Source organism: Convolutriloba macropyga, unplaced genomic scaffold, assembly GCF_964194025.1.
Source record: "Convolutriloba macropyga unplaced genomic scaffold, txConMacr16.3 SCAFFOLD_1047, whole genome shotgun sequence".
Lineage (NCBI taxonomy): Eukaryota > Metazoa > Xenacoelomorpha > Acoela > Convolutidae > Convolutriloba > Convolutriloba macropyga.
The window spans coordinates 57,844-65,074 of NW_027450565.1; positions in this window are offsets into that span (position 1 = coordinate 57,844).

Here is a 7,231-nt window from a genome sequence, read left to right on the forward strand (position 1 = left end):
TTTTTGATCAAGGTTGACTACAAAAAAGTACTTAACACGTTGTCAAATTTTGAGCTCGAAAACTAGCTTGTGCAGTTTCATGGAAAGCGCTTTTCAGTCTAGTCAAGGACGTGTTCAATTGGATTGAGGGCCTTTGTGGGAGTGTCATAGTTCTAGTAGTTTCCGAAGCAGAGCTAACTTTTGATCTAGGTCGTCTACAAAATGTACTGAACACTTTGTCAAATTTCGAGCTCGAAATTAAGCTTGTGCAATTTCATGAAAAGCGGTTTTCAGTCTAGTCAAGGACTTGTTCAATTGGATCGAGGGCCTTTGTAGGAGTGTCATAGTTCTAGTAGGTTCCGAAGCAGAGCTAACTTTTGATCTAGGTCGTCTACAAAATGTACTTAACAATTTGTCAAATTTCGAGCTCGAAATTAAGCTTGTGCAATTTCATGAAAAGCGGTTTTCAGTCTAGTCAAGTACTTGTTCAATGGAGTCGAGGGACTATGTAGGAGTTTCATAATTCTAGCAGGTTCTGAAGCAGAGCTAATTTTTGATCTATCTTTTCTACAAAAAACGAACTTACCACGTTGTCAAATTTCGAGCTCGAAAAGTAAGCTTGTTCAGTTTCATGAAAAGCGGTTTTCAGTCTAGTCAAGGACTTGTTCAATTGAAGCGAGGGCTTTGTAGGAGTGTCAAAATCCTATTAGGTTTTAAAGCAGAGCTAATGTTTGATCTAGGTCGTCTACAAAAAGTACTTAACACTTTGTCAATTATCGAGCTCGAAATTAAGCTTGTGCAGTTCCATTAAAACGGTTTTCAGTCTAGTCAAGGACTTGTTCAATTGAATCGATGGCCTATGTAGGAGTGTTGTAATCCTATTAGGCTTTAAAGCAGAGCTAATGTTTGATCTAGGTCGTCTACAAAATGTACTTAACACTTTGTCAGATTTCGAGCTCGAAATTGAGCTTGTGCAGTTTCATGAAAAGCGGTTTTCAGTCTAGTCAAGGACTTGTTCAATTGAGTCGAGGGACTATGTAGGAGTGTCATAATTCTAGTAGGTTCTGAAGCAGAGCTAATTTTTTATCTATCTTTTCTACAAAAAACGAACTTAACACGTTGTCAAATTTCGAGCTCGAAAAGTAAGCTTGTTCAGTTTCATGAAAAGCGGTTTTCAGTCTAGTCAAGGACTTGTTCAATTGAATCGAGGGCTTATGTAGGAGTGTCAAAATCCTAGTAGGTTCTGGAGCAGAGGTAATTGTTGATCTAGGTTTTCTAAAAAAAGTACTTAACACGTTGTCAAATTACGAGCTCGAAAAGTTAGCTTGTGCAGTTTCATGAAAAGCGGTTTTCAGTCTAGTCAAGGACTTGTTCAATTGAATCGACGGCCTATGTAGGAGTGTCATAATCCTATTAGGTTTTAAAGCAGAGCTAATGTTTGATCAGGTCGTCTACAAAAAATACTTAACACTTTGTCAATTATCGAGCTCGAAATTAAGCTTGTGCAGTTCCATGAAAACGGTTTTCAGTCTAGTCAAGGACTTGTTCAATTGAATCGAGGGCCTATGTATGAGTTTCATAGTCCTATTAGGTTTCGAAGCAGAGCTAATTTTTGATCTAGGTTGACTACAAAAAAGTACTTAACACGTTGTTAAATTTTGAGCTCGAAAAATAAGCTTGTGCAGTTTCATGGAAAGCGGTTTTCAGTCTAGTCAAGGACGTGTTCAATTGGATTGAGGGCCTTTGTGGGAGTGTCATAGTTCTAGTAGTTTCCGAAGCAGAGCTAACTTTTGATCTAGGTCGTCTACAAAATGTACTGAACACTTTGTCAAATTTCGAGCTCGAAATTAAGCTTGTGCAATTTCATGAAAAGCGGTTTTCAGTCTAGTCAAGGACTTGTTCAATTGGATTGAGGGCCTTTGTAGGAGTGTCATAGTTCTAGTAGGTTCCGAAGCAGAGCTAACTTTTGATCTAGGTCGTCTACAAAATGTACTTATCACTTTGTCAGATTTCGAGCTCGAAATTGAGCTTGTGCAGTTTCATGAAAAGCGGTTTTCAGTCTAGTCAAGTACTTGTTCAATTGAGTCGAGGGACTATGTAGGAGTGTCATAATCCTAGAAGGTTCTGCAGTAGAGCTAATTTTTGATCTATCTTGTCTACAAAAAACGAACTTAACACGTTGTCAAATTTCGAGCTCGAAAAGTAAGCTTGTTCAGTTTCATGAAAAGCGGTTTTCAGTCTAGACAAGGACTTGTTCAATTGAATTAAGGGCTTATGTAGGAGTGTCAAAATCCTAGTAGGTTCTGGAGCAGAGGTAATTGTTGATCTAGGTTTTCTAAAAAAAGTACTTAACACGTTGTCAAACTACAAGCTCGAAAAGTTAGCTTGTGCAGTTTCATGAAAAGCGGTTTTCAGTCTAGTCAAGAACTTTTTCAATTGAATCGAGGGCCTATGTAGGAGTGTCATAATCCTAGAAGGTTCTGCAGTAGAGCTAATTATTGATCTATCTTGTCTATAAAAAACGAACTTAACACGTTGTCAAATTTCGAGCTCGAAAAGTAAGCTTGTTCAGTTTCATGAAAAGCGGTTTTCAGTCTAGACAAGGACTTGTTCAATTGAATCAAGGGCTTATGTAGGAGTGTCAAAATCCTAGTAGGTTCTGGAGCAGAGGTAATTGTTGATCTAGGTTTTCTAAAAAAAGTACTTAACACGTTGTCAAACTACAAGCTCGAAAAGTTAGCTTGTGCAGTTTCATGAAAAGCGGTTTTCAGTCTAGTCAAGAACTTGTTCAATTGAATCGAGGGCCTATGTAGGAGTGTCATAATCCTAGAAGGTTCTGCAGTAGAAGTAATTTTTGATCAGGTCGTCTACAAAAAGTACATAACACTTTGTCAAATTTCGAGCTCGAAATTAAGCTTGTGCAGTTTCATGAAAAACGCTTTTCAGTCTAGTCAAGGACTTGTTCAATTGAATTGAGGGCCAATGTAGGAGTGTCATAATCCTATTAGGTTTTGAAGCAGAGCTAATTTTTCATCTAGGTTGACTACAAAAAAGTCTGAAGCAGAGCTAATTTTTGATCTTGCTTGTCCACAAAAAATGTACTTAAAATGTTGTCAAATTTCGGGCTCGATAAGTAAGCTTGTACAGTTTCATGAAATGCGAATTTCAGTCTAGTCAAGGACTTGTTCAATTGAGTCGAGGGACTATGTAGGAGTGTCATAATTCTAGTAGGTTCTGAAGCAGAGCTAATTTTTTATCTATCTTTTCTACAAAAAACGAACTTAACACGTTGTCAAATTTCGAGCTCGAAAAGTAAGCTTGTTCAGTTTCATGAAAAGCGGTTTTCAGTCTAGTCAAGGACTTGTTCAATTGAATCGAGGGCTTATGTAGGAGTGTCAAAATCCTAGTAGGTTCTGGAGCAGAGGTAATTGTTGATCTAGGTTTTCTAAAAAAAAGTACTTAACACGTTGTCAAATTACGAGCTCGAAAAGTTAGCTTGTGCAGTTTCATGAAAAGCGGTTTTCAGTCTAGTCAAGGACTTGTTCAATTGAATCGACGGCCTATGTAGGAGTGTCATAATCCTATTAGGTTTTAAAGCAGAGCTAATGTTTGATCAGGTCGTCAACAAAAAATACTTAACACTTTGTCAATTATCGAGCTCGAAATTAAGCTTGTGCAGTTCCATGAAAACGGTTTTCAGTCTAGTCAAGGACTTGTTCAATTGAATCGAGGGCCTATGTATGAGTTTCATAGTCCTATTAGGTTTCGAAGCAGAGCTAATTTTTGATCAAGGTTGACTACAAAAAAGTACTTAACACGTTGTCAAATTTTGAGCTCGAAAACTAGCTTGTGCAGTTTCATGGAAAGCGCTTTTCAGTCTAGTCAAGGACGTGTTCAATTGGATTGAGGGCCTTTGTGGGAGTGTCATAGTTCTAGTAGTTTCCGAAGCAGAGCTAACTTTTGATCTAGGTCGTCTACAAAATGTACTGAACACTTTGTCAAATTTCGAGCTCGAAATTAAGCTTGTGCAATTTCATGAAAAGCGGTTTTCAGTCTAGTCAAGGACTTGTTCAATTGGATCGAGGGCCTTTGTAGGAGTGTCATAGTTCTAGTAGGTTCCGAAGCAGAGCTAACTTTTGATCTAGGTCGTCTACAAAATGTACTTAACAATTTGTCAGATTTCGAGCTCGAAATTGAGCTTGTGCAGTTTCATGAAAAGCGGTTTTCAGTCTAGTCAAGTACTTGTTCAATTGAGTCGAGGGACTATGTAGGAGTTTCATAATTCTAGCAGGTTCTGAAGCAGAGCTAATTTTTGATCTATCTTGTCTACAAAAAACGAACTTACCACGTTGTCAAATTTCGAGCTCGAAAAGTAAGCTTGTTCAGTTTCATGAAAAGCGGTTTTCAGTCTAGTCAAGGACTTGTTCAATTGAAGCGAGGGCTTTGTAGGAGCGTCAAAATCCTATTAGGTTTTAAAGCAGAGCTAATGTTTGATCTAGGTCGTCTACAAAAAGTACTTAACACTTTGTCAATTATCGAGCTCGAAATTAAGCTTGTGCAGTTCCATTAAAACGGTTTTCAGTCTAGTCAAGGACTTGTTCAATTGAATCGATGGCCTATGTAGGAGTGTTGTAATCCTATTAGGCTTTAAAGCAGAGCTAATGTTTGATCTAGGTCGTCTACAAAATGTACTTAACACTTTGTCAGATTTCGAGCTCGAAATTGAGCTTGTGCAGTTTCATGAAAAGCGGTTTTCAGTCTAGTCAAGGACTTGTTCAATTGAGTCGAGGGACTATGTAGGAGTGTCATAATTCTAGTAGGTTCTGAAGCAGAGCTAATTTTTATCTATCTTTTCTACAAAAAACGAACTTAACACGTTGTCAAATTTCGAGCTCGAAAAGTAAGCTTGTTCAGTTTCATGAAAAGCGGTTTTCAGTCTAGTCAAGGACTTGTTCAATTGAATCGAGGGCTTATGTAGGAGTGTCAAAATCCTAGTAGGTTCTGGAGCAGAGGTAATTGTTGATCTAGGTTTTCTAAAAAAAGTACTTAACACGTTGTCAAATTACGAGCTCGAAAAGTTAGCTTGTGCAGTTTCATGAAAAGCGGTTTTCAGTCTAGTCAAGGACTTGTTCAATTGAATCGACGGCCTATGTAGGAGTGTCATAATCCTATTAGGTTTTAAAGCAGAGCTAATGTTTGATCAGGTCGTCTACAAAAAATACTTAACACTTTGTCAATTATCGAGCTCGAAATTAAGCTTGTGCAGTTCCATGAAAACGGTTTTCAGTCTAGTCAAGGACTTGTTCAATTGAATCGAGGGCCTATGTATGAGTTTCATAGTCCTATTAGGTTTCGAAGCAGAGCTAATTTTTGATCTAGGTTGACTACAAAAATGTACTTAACACGTTGTTAAATTTTGAGCTCGAAAAATAAGCTTGTGCAGTTTCATGGAAAGCGGTTTTCAGTCTAGTCAAGGACGTGTTCAATTGGATTGAGGGCCTTTGTGGGAGTGTCATAGTTCTAGTAGTTTCCGAAGCAGAGCTAACTTTCGATCTAGGTCGTCTACAAAATGTACTGAACACTTTGTCAAATTTCGAGCTCGAAATTAAGCTTGTGCAATTTCATGAAAAGCGGTTTTCAGTCTAGTCAAGGACTTGTTCAATTGGATTGAGGGCCTTTGTAGGAGTGTCATAGTTCTAGTAGGTTCCGAAGCAGAGCTAACGTTTGATCTAGGTCGTCTACAAAATGTACTTAACACTTTGTCAGATTTCGAGCTCGAAATTGAGCTTGTGCAGTTTCATGAAAAGCGATTTTCAGTCTAGTCAAGGACTTGTTCAATTGAGTCGAGGCCCTATGTAGGAGTGTCATAATCCTAGTAGGATCTGAAGCAGAGCTAATTGTTGATCTAGGTTGTCTAAAAAAAGTACCTAACACGTTGTCAAATTACGAGCTCGAAAAGTTAGCTTGTGCAGTTTCATGAAAAGCGGTTTTCAGTCTAGTCAAGGACTTGTTCAATTGAATCGACGGCCTATGTAGGAGTGTCATAATCCTATTAGGTTTTAAAGCAGAGCTAATGTTTGATCAGGTCGTCTACAAAAAATACTTAACACTTTGTCAATTATCGAGCTCGAAATTAAGCTTGTGCAGTTCCATGAAAACGGTTTTCAGTCTAGTCAAGGACTTGTTCAATTGAATCGAGGGCCTATGTTTGAGTTTCATAGTCCTATTAGGTTTCGAAGCAGAGCTAATTTTTGATCTAGGTTGACTACAAAAAAGTACTTAACACGTTGTTAAATTTTGAGCTCGAAAAATAAGCTTGTGCAGTTTCATGGAAAGCGGTTTTCAGTCTAGTCAAGGACGTGTTCAATTGGATTGAGGGCCTTTGTGGGAGTGTCATAGTTCTAGTAGTTTCCGAAGCAGAGCTAACTTTTGATCTAGGTCGTCTACAAAATGTACTGAACACTTTGTCAAATTTCGAGCTCGAAATTAAGCTTGTGCAATTTCATGAAAAGCGGTTTTCAGTCTAGTCAAGGACTTGTTCAATTGGATTGAGGGCCTTTGTAGGAGTGTCATAGTTCTAGTAGGTTCCGAAGCAGAGCTAACTTTTGATCTAGGTCGTCTACAAAATGTACTTAACACTTTGTCAGATTTCGAGCTCGAAATTGAGCTTGTGCAGTTTCATGAAAAGCGGTTTTCAGTCTAGTCAAGTACTTGTTCAATTGAGTCGAGGGACTATGTAGGAGTTTCATAATTCTAGTAGGTTCTGAAGCAGAGCTAAATTTTGATCTATCTTGTCTACAAAAAACGAACTTACCACGTTGTCAAATTTCGAGCTCGAAAAGTAAGCTTGTTCAGTTTCATGAAAAGCGGTTTTCAGTCTAGTCAAGGACTTCTTCAATTGAAGCGAGGGCTTTGTAGGAGTGTCAAAATCCTATTAGGTTTTAAAGCAGAGCTAATGTTTGATCTAGGTCGTCTACAAAAAGTACTTAACACTTTGTCAATTATCGAGCTCGAAATTAAGCTTGTGCAGTTCCATGAAAACGGTTTTCAGTCTAGTCAAGGACTTGTTCAATTGAATCGACGGCCTATGTAGGAGTGTCGTACTCCTATTAGGCTTTAAAGCAGAGCTAATGTTTGATCTAGGTCGTCTACAAAAAGTACTTAACACTTTGTCAATTATCGAGCTCGAAATTAAGCTTGTGCAGTTCCATGAAAACGGTTTTCAGTCTAGTCAAGGACTTGTTCAATTGAA